The sequence below is a fragment of the Melospiza melodia genome, chromosome 17 (genome assembly GCF_035770615.1).
Source record: "Melospiza melodia melodia isolate bMelMel2 chromosome 17, bMelMel2.pri, whole genome shotgun sequence".
Taxonomy (NCBI): domain Eukaryota; kingdom Metazoa; phylum Chordata; class Aves; order Passeriformes; family Passerellidae; genus Melospiza; species Melospiza melodia.
The window spans coordinates 8,332,834-8,344,785 of record NC_086210.1 but is presented as its reverse complement, the minus strand read 5'-3'; positions in this window follow the sequence as shown (position 1 = coordinate 8,344,785).

The following is an 11,952-nucleotide window of genomic DNA, read 5'->3' as shown; positions in this document are numbered from 1 at the left end:
TGGGTTTGTCCTCCAGCCGGGGGCCGTGCTGGGCTGGGAGATGGAGCAGGAGAGAGGGGGAAAGGGGCACTGACTTCCTCCTCACCCGCCTGGGTGACCTGGGGCATTGTCTCAGCAGGTGTCTGCTAAGGAAGGCAGGAGCCTTCCTTGAAATGGAAAATGTAAACAACCTCCCTCCGAACTCTTATAATTTTGAAATTATGGGGCTCTAAGGCAAGAGATATGGGAATGGGAATAACAGTTATTTAGAAGAAAATTAAAATATAAATGTAATAGTACAAAGAAAAAACACTGACAGATTCAGAATACAACCTGATTTCCTGTGGGTTACAGTGGCGGCGGCAGTCCCAATAAACGGTGGCTGCAGTCCTCCTGCAGTGACAGGTGTGGCTCTGTTGATGCAGGGATCCTGTAGGAGGGTGGAGTTTTCCTCTGAAGATCCAGTGGTGGTGGTGTTGGGCCTGGTCTTCCTCCGGGAATCCAGTGGAAAAGGCTGACTCTGGTCTTCCAGCCCTCTGATTGTATCCAGGTAGGAATGCTTGGCTCCTCCCTCTGGGCTGAGCTTCTCACAATGGGGTGATGGAATTTTATCTGTCCTGCAGTGGCACTCAATGGCCCATTAACAGAAGATATCTCCTGAGAGGGAGGATGGGTTGTGGAAGAGATAAAGAAAACTGCCCAATTCACAGAAGGTAACTGCCCCATCAGGTAGGAATAGAATACAAGCCCCACGTCCAACCTAAGACAGCTGGGAAATGCTTTGCAGTATTCTGTGTCTGTGTGTCTGTGTTCATGTGTATTTTACACTCGAAGTCCCCCAAATTTCCAAGAGGTTTTCCCTGGGGTTTTGTCTTGTCCCTGTGTCCCTCGGCACCTCCCTGTGTCACTGTGTCACTGTCACCTCCACACATCTCTGAGCCCACTGGCATCTCCCAGGTTTGCACTGAATCCCTCCCTCCTGCCCTCCAGCACCAGCAATGCCCATGGCAGGGAGCTCAGAGCAGGAGCAGCCAGGCCAGGGCTAATGCCAGGATCAGGAGCACCTGGCAGAGGCAGGAGGAATTCCCCATTCCAGGCGGTGCAAGGGGGGCACCCGTGTCCCCTCCCAGCCCCAGGGTAACAGACCAGGGATGAGATGCGTCAATTGCCTCAGCTGAAATGCTTCCCTCAGCCCTTGGCCCGGGAAGTCTCTGGCTGGAGCACAACCTCTAGAGGAGAGTTCCCACAAGGAAGAGTAAAGAAAGGAATTTTTTCTTCCCTTTCTCTCATCCCTGCCCCGTGTGCTAATTTTCTTGTCATCTTTTAGCAAAACCAACAAAAAAGCATCTGAAATGAGGTGTTTCCCAGGGTCAGTTCCTAAATAGGGCCAAAGGAAGGTTTTCTGCCAGGGAAAAAGTGACAAATGTGGGATTTGTTTAGACAGTTGAAAACATGACAGTTTCTAAGCACTGGAAATCCAGAGACTATAAAAACCAGAGTTTGCAGTTGTAATGGTCCGTTGTCCTCCCTCTTCCCACTGCTGATTTCTCACATCCCAACTCCAGAGGAGCAGATTATGGAAAGAAGACCTGCAGGGAGTGTTGGAGGCCTAATCCCAGAGACTGGAAGAAAGAGTGAAATCAGGAAAAGATTTCTAGTTGGTTTCTTACCATATTGACCACAAATAGCTCTGCAGTCCATGGCCAATATCCAGATGAGGAGGCACATTCCTGGTTTTTAATACCAAATTGCAGTATTTTGGCAATTCTTTCTGGATGAGAACAAACCACAGGCCAATAACTGACCCACTTCATTTCCCAAATCAGAAATCATTCAACTTCTACCAAGATGTCTTTATCTGCAGATGTCCCAGATTGCAAGGCAAGATGGATTCTATTTGCCATCTGTATGGCAGTTTTCCTTATCTCTTCCACAACCACTCCTCCCTCCTGGGGGGACATCTGCTGATAACAGGCTATTGAAAGTCACTGCATGGCTGGTAAGAACTACAGCATCCCATTGGGAGATGCTCCGCCCAGAGGGAACAGCTAAGCATTCTAGCCAGATAGAATCTGGAGATTCTGGAATAGCAGCACAACTTCTCCCCTGGATTTCCCAGAGGAACAGCAGCTGCCTCTTCTTCCACTGGATCCTCAGAGAAAGACTACACCCTTTTCTACAGGACCCCCTGATCTAACAGAACCACACCTGACACTCCAGGAGGACTGCAGCCACATTTCCAGTTGGATTGCTACCAACAGGGTGTCAGGTTGTGTTCTGACTCTGCCATAGTTGTTTTAGTTTACCGCATTGTTTATTTTATCTTTTTATTTTCTTCCCTATGAAATAACTGTTATTTCCTGCTCCCATATTTTTTGCCTGAGAGCCCCTTAATTTAAAATTTGTAGCAATTTTGAGGCAGGGACGTTTGCATTCTCCATTTCATGGGAGGCTTCTGCCTTCCTTAGTAGACTCCTGTCTTTCCAAACCAAGACAGCAGGACAGAAGGCATTTTGATTCCTTTTGTCCCAAGTTTCTCCTGAGTTCCTGACTTCACATGAACTGGAATGGTCCCAACAGCACAAAAGCAGCCGCAATGAGCAGAATCAAATCCCCAGGTCACCATTAAATGCACTCGATCCACGCCTTCCACAGCCCGGCATCAATTCCTGCCTCTGCCCCCAGCTCTGGCTCAGCCTGAGGGGCATCGCTCTGGTGTGTGCGGGGCCGGCTCCTGCAGGACACAGCGCTGGGAGCTGCTCTGTGTCCCACAGCTTCGGCATCTCAGGCACCGCTCCACAGCTGCGGGACTGTGCCACCACTGCTCCATGGCTGGAGTTCCTGTGCCACCACTTCTCCATGGCTGTAGTTCCTGTGCCACCACTGCTCCATGGCTGTAGCACCTGTGCCACCACTGTTCTGCTTTTTCCATGCTCACTCCACTGCTGCTCAAAAGCTGTGCTGTGCTGTTTCAGCACGGTTCCTCAGCTCCTGCACCACTGCTCCACTGCTGCTCCAACACTGCTCATCTACCACTGTTCCACTGCTCCTTCTCTGCTCCTCCCCTGCACTCCTGCTGTTCCACAGCTGCTGCTTCTGTGCTGGTGCTGCTGCCACAGGTGCAGTGTCATAGAGAGGGGAACGTTCGGGCAGCAACTGCTGTGGTGTCACAGAGACTGGGACAACGGGACTGCCACAGCTGTGGTGTCACAGAGAGGGTAATGTTGGGGTAGCTGCTGCTGTGGTGCCATAAAAAGGAACACTGGCTCTGCCAGTGCAGTGTTGTCATAGAGAGGAGAACACTGGGGCTTCCACTGCTGTAGTGTCACAGAGAGGGGAATGTTGTTGCTGCCATCCTTGTGGGCTCAAAGACAGGGTAATCTTGGGGCTGCCACCGCTGTGGTGCCACAGAGAAGTCAATGTTGGGAATGCCAATGCAGTGGTATCACAGAGAGGGGAATGTGGGGGAGTCACTGCTGTGGTGTCACAGACAGGAGAGTATTTGGCGCTGCCACCTCTGTCGTGTCACTGAGAGGAAAACGCTGGGGTTGCAATTGCTTTGGTGTCATAGACAGAGGGACATTGGTATTGCCACTGCTGTCATGTCACCGAGAGGGGAACACTGCGGTTTCCACCATTGGGGTGTCACTGACAGGGAAACACTGGGGCTGCAAATGTTGAGGAGTCACAGAGAGGGGAATGTTGGAACTGCCACTGTGTTGCTGCCATAGAGAGCAGAACTTTGGCTGGCCACCTCTGCAATGTCATAGAGAGGAGAACTTTGGGGCTGCCAACACTGTGATGTCACAGACAGGGGAAGGTTGGGGCAGCCACTGGTGTGGTGTCAGAGAGAGAGGGACGTGGGGCTTCCACAGCTGCAGTGTCACAAGACAAAGAGGTGAAAGTTGGGGCATTCACTGGGTCTCCACCAAGGCTAACAGTGAAAGCAGGGTTCTGGGGCAGGCAGCAGGGAGAGCAAACTCTATGCTGGGTGAGCGAGGGAAGAGGATGAGTGCAGAAGGCACAGCCCACCAGGAGGCCACCAGGCAGAGCTGTGGAGCCTCCCCAGGTGAGGGTGACCCACCCGGGGTGTGCCCTGCTGCCCCCGAAGACTGTGCTGCCACCCTTGGCAGAGGTGTTTGCCCAGCAGGATGTCCCCTTGTCACCCAGGGCCGTGCCGCTGCCCCAGGCAGGAGGGCACTGTCAGCTGAGTGTGCCGTCTCTGGGGTCAGTGCTGGAGGCGCCCCGAGCAGCCTGGCTGTGTTAAATGAGCACCCTGCAGCCCCTCTGTGCCCTGCCGTGGCTGCAAAGACTCCTGAAAGCACTGGCTGCTGTGCAGCTGTGCCCTCTGCTGCCCCTTGTTCTGCCCTGCTGGCAGAAACTGCCGCAACCGCCCAAGAGCAGCGCGGGTGGTCAATGGAGCGCGCTGCTGCTGATCCAGAGGGTGGAGAGATGTCATGCTGCAGAGTCACATTGAACAGGTACTCTGCAACTCTGCTGTGCCCTGCTGCCACAGCTGGAACCCCAGAAGCAGCACTTGGTAGCAGCAGCGAGGCGCTTTGCCCCTGCAGCCGCTGCAAGGCACCCAGCTGCCACCACTGTGAGATGCCTTGCTCCTGCAGGACAGTGCCTGGCCATGGAGCGGGGTTTGCTGCCCCTCCACCAGGCCTGCCATACCAGCTGAGATCTCAGAAGCAGTGCCCGGCCCCTGTGAGATTCCAGCTCCTCTGTGCCATGCGGCTGCCCCTGTAGCCATCTCTGCCTGCGGTGGAACCACCTCTCTGTGCTTTGCTGTGACTGGAAGCGCCCCTACAGCTGTGCCCAGCCACGGCGAGTCAGTGCCGGGCCCCGGCGGGAGAGCACCCTGCCACTGTAAGGGGGTGCCTGGCTGCAGAGCCATTCCTGGCTGCTATGGAGCTGCCCGTGCCTGTTGCCAAGCTGTACCTGGCTGCTGTGAGACTCCCAGCTCCAGTGGAACACCTGGCTACCATCAAGCCGTATCTGTTGCTCCATGTCCTGCTGTCAACTGCTGTGAAAAGGCGTCAGCTGAGCAGTTCACACGGGGGAGGGTCACCAGGGGGGTTCCCTGGGCCGGTGCCCCACCTGGGCCAGCACCCAGCAGCCAGCTTAGAACTGGTGCAAACCAGGGGAATCCGACTGTTTAATTGAAACAAAGCATCACAAAGGCCTGAGGTGGGTGTTGATGCAATGTGATTGCTGCCCAGTGCTCTGAATGTCAAAGTGAAGAAATTCAATGAAATGTAGGCAAGTGGCAGGAGCGACTATGACTCTCCTAAGGCAGTTTTCGAGAGTATAGTTAAAAACCGGGCATTGCTGCAGAGATTGCACCCCCTCATGGACCTGCTGGATACCCTGTGTAATGTAACCCAGTCAGTCTCTGTCCCAGCACAGAGGCAGTGGGGATGGCCAGTTCAACGTCCTCCTGTTGAAATTTCATCCTCCTGAAACAAATTTACAGTAAGAGCTGTGTGGCTTTTTGCCCAAAACCTGGCTCCAGAGTATTAATTCCAACATCACACTGCAACATCAGAGTTTGAAAGTGGGGAAAAGATTGCTACGTCCTTGGGGATCCACTATCTTTCTTATTCTACCTCTCCTAAAATTGTGGCAAATTTACTATCCAGATCCATAAAATGGGGAGCCACTTTAAAACCAAACCTCTAAATGTGACTAGGTAGCCTTGGTGTCCCAGGGTTTTAAAGTGGACAATTTGTCTCAATTTTGTAAGGGAAATTTGAAGTCTTTATTTTCTAAAAAGCAGGTAGACCTCTTGTCTAAAAACTGGGTAGACCTAATGCCGAAAAGTTTACCATCAGAACCCTCCATTTTGGCAGACCACGGATTGGCTATGCTGGTGAGTTTGAGGTTTTATAGATCAGAGTTTTTAGTGAATAACTTTGAATGTGTTCATTTTCCCACAAGCTGGGAGGGTTTGAGCAGGCTGCCTGAGGTCTATGAACAGCTTGCACCACGGCCAAGTGTGGGACTGAAGACCTGCCTTCTGAGGAACTGTGAATCGTTTGTGCTTGACAACGGGAAGAGAAACAGCAATTGTGAGATGGAGGGCAAACCAGAAACATCATCTGCTGAGCAAGAGAACAACACCAAGCCGGCGACATCCCCAGCTCAGACAGAGAACTGCAGGGAACAGACACTGGAAGACATCCTTACTGTGACTGTTCCTGATAAAAAATCCACCTTGTCCTTGCTGTGGTACCCAGCAGGTGAACTGTGTGTTGGGCTTGATTGAACATCTGAGGGTAACCCATGGGAAAAGGAGGATTTGCTTTCAGTGTGCTCAATGTGAAAAAGAGTAGAGTAATTATCATAGTATTGTTTGTCACTTTCCTAAATGCAGGGGAACAGCAGAAATGGCTCCAGGCAGGGAGTGGATATGTGAGGAATGCAGCATGGACTTCAAGATGAAAATTGTTCTGGGACAACACAAAAGATTGGCACATTTATTGATTAGAAATCAGGAAAGGGTTGCTTTCCCACCCAAAAGAGACTTCCAACCAAGGAGCCCACAAAAGATGCTTGACTAAAGAGGAGGAAGAACTACTGATAAGATTGGAGGCTCAGTTTGAGGGGAACAAGAACATCAATAAACTCATTGCAGGACACACATCACAAGCAAAACAGCTAAACAAAGCAAGGACAAAAGGAGATTGCTGCCCAAGAAACCAGCTGAGGATGTAGATAAAGAAACAGGGATGAGTCATCAAACCAGGAGACCACATGAGGGCCTGAGAACGGACTTGGACAAAGATCTTGGGAGGAGTCAGATGCTTGGGAGAGCAGCTGCTGGAAGGAAAACAGATCCCAAGATGAGTCCCCACCCCGATAAGGATAACAACAGCTGGGAAACAGCAAGTGACAGAGGGAGAGGCAGCTGCAGACTCATTATCTCAGAACCCCCAGTGAATGGTATCAGCTGGGACAATTAACACCTTCCCACAGGCATTCAAGCACTTCCTAGATGGCCAGGAGATGCAATCAACAGTCAGTCAATCAGCACAGGAATGCTTCTGATGCTTTGAATCAATCAGCCAGATAAGGATAGCAACCAGAGAGAAGGAAAAAATGGGGACCCAGGAAAAAGGAACAACAGGACCTTTTCAAAAATGGATGAAAAGAAGAGCAGTTAAGAAAGGTAATTTTCTTTTCGTCCAGGACCTGCTCCATCTAGATAGGGGAAAACTTGCTAAAATTATCCTGAATGACACAGTGTTTGTCCTGTGAAATCATACCCATGGAACATTTCTCAGTTTTAAAAGCCATATGAGAACACTTGATAGCCTTGGGAACTTCCAAACTAATGGGAAAGCTGACAATGGTGCTTTCAGAGAATTAATTACAGCAAAAGAATTTGAGAAAAATGGGCAGGAGATGAGCAAAAACTCAGCTCCCAGTTTGGGATAACTCTAAGGGACATCAAGAAGATGGACCCAGAGAACTCCTGGACCACGGAGATCTTCAGCTTATGGTTAACATCAGGAAAAATCTCAGACATGGTGAGGGGTTGCAGGACTGTTTTGATTCCTAAGTTACCAAACCAGAGCACCTAAAGGACATTAACAACTGGAGACCCATCCAGATCCAATCTTGCTAAGACTGTTCTCCAGCATTTTAACAGCCACACTGACCAAGGCTTGTCCCCTCAACCCAAGGCCAAGAGGCTTCATAAGAACAGTGGGATGCTCTGAAAACCTGAAACTCCTGCAAATCATAATTCAGTTGACAGAAGGATAACACAAACCCTTGGGTATTGTATTTGTGGACATCACCAAGGCTTTTGACACCATAAGCCAGCAGCACTATCTACATGCCCTACAGGAAAGGGAAGCAGATCCCCACATCATCAATTTGGTGAGCAAATTGATGTGTGAGCATTAATTTGTGTGAGCAAATCCATGTGCCTGCTCCCATATTTTTGCCTGAGAGCCCCCTTAATATAAAATTTATAGTAATTCAGAGTGGTGGGGAGGGTTTACATTCTCCATTTCAGGGGAGGCTCCTGCCTTCCTTAGCAGACTCCTGTCTTTCCAAACCCAGACACATTTTGGCGCCCAACGTGAGGTTCGAGGGCACCGAAACAAAAAAGGGAATAACAGCTCTTGAGTAATCTAATTTTTGTGTATGGCTATAGAAACCTCATTAAGTGACACCATGTGGTCCAGCTTGCCCTGGTTTTGGTGGCATGTGATCATGGTCTTATTTCTCCCATTTGTAGGCCCTCATCTAAACATGGGTCCTATAACCAAGGCTTCTGTGTCTGTTATCTGGATTGTTTTATGGGTGAATAAGGTGAGGAATTAATGGATTTTTAACTTCTTCTGGACAACAGGCACATGGATTCACAGCTATCACACACTAACTGTATGGTTTTGGGGTTACTTTATTAATGGCACCTGCTGTAAGGAAATGATACTGGGCAAAATCTTCTCCCAACCCTTTAGCCATTTCTTTGGGTCCTCCCCACCAGTTTTTGAAGGGTTCAGTTCCACTCTGAATATTAATTATATCATACAGTGGCTAGTGTTGCTGATAAGCCTGCTCTATTTAGCATTTAGAGAGAAGGGGTGACTTACTTGGATAACCACCCTGACACCTACCCCAGAACCTAACATGCCACCAGAGTCTAGGGATGCTGCTGCCCCAGAGCCTGACCCTGCCCCACAGCCCACCCCAGATGTGAACTACCCAGATTGGGTGGGGGGGTCTGGTGAAGGAGAAACATGAGATGGGCCAGATGCTGAAGGAATACACTTCCCCAGCTGGTGAGGAAACCTCTCCCTGCCTTGAAGAGGGAAAGTCTAATAGTGCAGCAGCGGAACCCACAGATGTTACAACTGTCCAGGTTTCCAGCTGAATTGCAAAGGCAGACACAGCCAGCAGCAGTTGCCCCTGTAGAAACAAGGAGATCTAAGATGAAAGCAGAGCACCCAGATAGGGGAGGGCCCTCACAACCCACAGGGGAGCCAGAAATTGCAATCATCCCCGAGTCCCTGACGTATGAAAGTCTCCGTAATCTGCACAAAGACATTGTACGACAGAGAGGTGAGACTTCTACAACCTGGCTACTTCGGGTCTGGAACCTTATGGGTACAGGCCTGCAGCTGGATAGTGGTGAGGCAAGGAATTTGGGACCCTTGCCAGGACTCAGGTATCAATCAGATTTTTGTAAGGGAGCCAGGGTCCCTTTCCCTCTGGGAGTGGCTTTTACGAAGTGTCAGAGAGAGGTTTGTTCACAGAGAAAGAATGCAGGAGCAGCACCATAGAATGTGCTGGAAGACTCTTGAGGAAGGGATCCAACAGCTGAGAGAAGTGGCAGTATTGGAGGTGCTCTTTGGGAGGGATAGACAGCATGATAATGACCCTGACAAAATCAGGTGCACAGGGAGAATGTTGTGGAGCCTGGCAAATCTGGGGCCATCTCAATACACCACCTTTATTGCAACAATTAATGCCGACACCAACTGAGACACAGTGGGTTCTGTGGCCAACAATCTTAGGAATTATGGAAGTATGATCAATGGACCTATGCAGGCTCATGTCTCTGCTGTGATTAAGGACCTCAAAGAGGAGATGAGGGAGGTGGTGAGGGAAGAGGTTAGGAGGAACAGTTCCCACATGGCACCAGTACAATTCACAGGCGCCAGAGTCAGAGCCCAATGTTCCCCAGCTAGAGAGATGGGGGGTACACCCCACGGGCTGACCTGAGGGTTTTTCTGCGTGACCATGGGGAAGACATGGGAAGGTGGGATGGAAAACCCACTTCTGTCCTGGCAGCACGGGTGCGTCAGCTCAAGGAGGGAAACACAAATCAAGGGAACTCCAGTGAAGTGAAGGTAGCCTCAACCTCCCATGACCGAGCTGCTGAGTATGATCTGTCAGATTCCCTGGAAGGTACCTCTACCATGTATACCCAGGGTTAGAGGGGCCCTGCCTCAAGCCATGGAGAGGCACGGGAAAACTGGATTTTCTGGACGGTGTGGATCTGATGGCCTGACACATCAGAACCACAAAAGAACGATGCTTTAGTTGATACTGCTGTGCAGTGTACCCTAATACCATCAGGACCTGTGCAGGCAGAACCTATTTCCATTGCCGGGCTGATGGCGGGATCACAGCAATTGACCCTGTTAGAAGCCGAGATGAGCCTGACTGGGAAAGAGTGGAAAAAACATCCTATGGTGACTGGCCCAGAGGCCCCGTGTATTCTGGGCATAGATTTCCTCTTGAATGGTTATTACAAAGACTCAAAGGGACTCAGATGGGCTTTTGGCATAGCTGCTGTGGAGGCAGAAAACATCAAGTAGTTGAACACTTTGCCTGGACTATCAGAAAGCCCATCTGCAGTAGGACTCCTGAAGGTGGAAGAGCAAAGAGCACCAATTGCCACCTTGACAGTGCACCACCAGCAGTATCGGATGAATCAAAATGCCATGATCCCCATCCACAAGATGATCCGTGAGCTGGAGAGCTAAGGGGTGGTCAGCAAGACCCACTCACCCTTCAACAGCCCCACTTGGCCTGTGCGCAAGTCTGGCAGAGAATGGAGATTGACTGTGGACTATTGTGGCTTGAATGAAGTGACTCCACCACTGAGCGCTGCTGTGCCGGACATGCTGGAACTCCAGTACGAGCTGGAGTCCAAGGCAGCAAAGTGGTATGCCACCATTGACATTGTTAACACATTTTTCTCCATTCCTCTGGCAGCAGAATGCAGGCCTCAGTTTGCTTTCAACTGGAGGGGAGTGCAGTATACCTGGAACTGACTGCCCCACGGGTGGAAGCACAGCCCCACCATCGGCCATGGACTGATCCAGGCTGCACTGGAAAAGGGTGAGGTTCCAGAACACCTGCAGTACATGGATGACATCATTGTGTGGGGGAACACGGCAATGGAAGTATTTGAGAAAGGATCATCAGGATTCTGCTAGAAGCCAGCTTTGCTATCAAGAAGAGCAAAGTCAAGGGACCTGCCTGAGAGATCCAGTTCCTGGGAGTGAAGTGGCAAGACAGACGGCATCAGATTCCCACTGAGGTCATCAACAAAATCACCACAATGTCTCCGCCAACTAGGAAGAAGGAAAGACAAGCTTTCCTGGGTGCCATAGGTTTTGGAGAATGCACATTCCCGAATACAGTCCAGGTTGTGAGCCCTCTTTACCTGCAAGAAGAAGGAGTTGCACTGGGGTCCTGAACAGCAACAAGCTTTTGCCCAGATGAAGCAGGAGATCGCTCATGTGGTTGCCCTTGGCCCAGTCAGGACAGGACCAGAGGGGAAGAATGTGCTCTACTCTGCAGTTGGGAACCATGCCTTGTCCTGGAGCCTTTGGCAGAAGGTGCCTGAGGAGACTCAAGGCCAACCACTGGGATTCTGGAGTCGAAGCTACAGAGGGTGCGAAGCCAACTACACTCCCACAGAGAAGGAAATCTTGGCTGCCTGTGAAGGAGTCCAGGCTGCCTCAAAGGTGATCAGCATGGAAGCACAACAACTCCTGGCACCTCGACTACCAGTGCTGGGGTGGATGTTCAAAGGCAAGGTTCCTTCCACCCACCACACCACTGACGCTACCTGGAGTAAATGGATTGCTCTTATCACACAGCACACCCGTGCTGGAAACCTGAATCGCCCTGGGATTCTGGAGATAATTACAAACTGGCCCGAAGGTGAGAACTTTGGTCTGACTGATGAAGAGGATCAAGAATCAGTGACACGTGCTGAAGAAGCTCCTCCATATAACCAACTGCCCCCAGAGGAAACACACTATGCTCTTTTCACTGATGATTCCTGTCTCATCATAGGGATGAACCAGAAGTGGAAAGTAGCCGTATGGAGCCCCACCCGACAGGTTGCACAAGCTACCGAAGGAGAAGGTGGATCAAGTCAACCTGCAGAACTCAAAGCTGTTCAGCTGGCCCTGGACATTGCTGAGAGAGAGA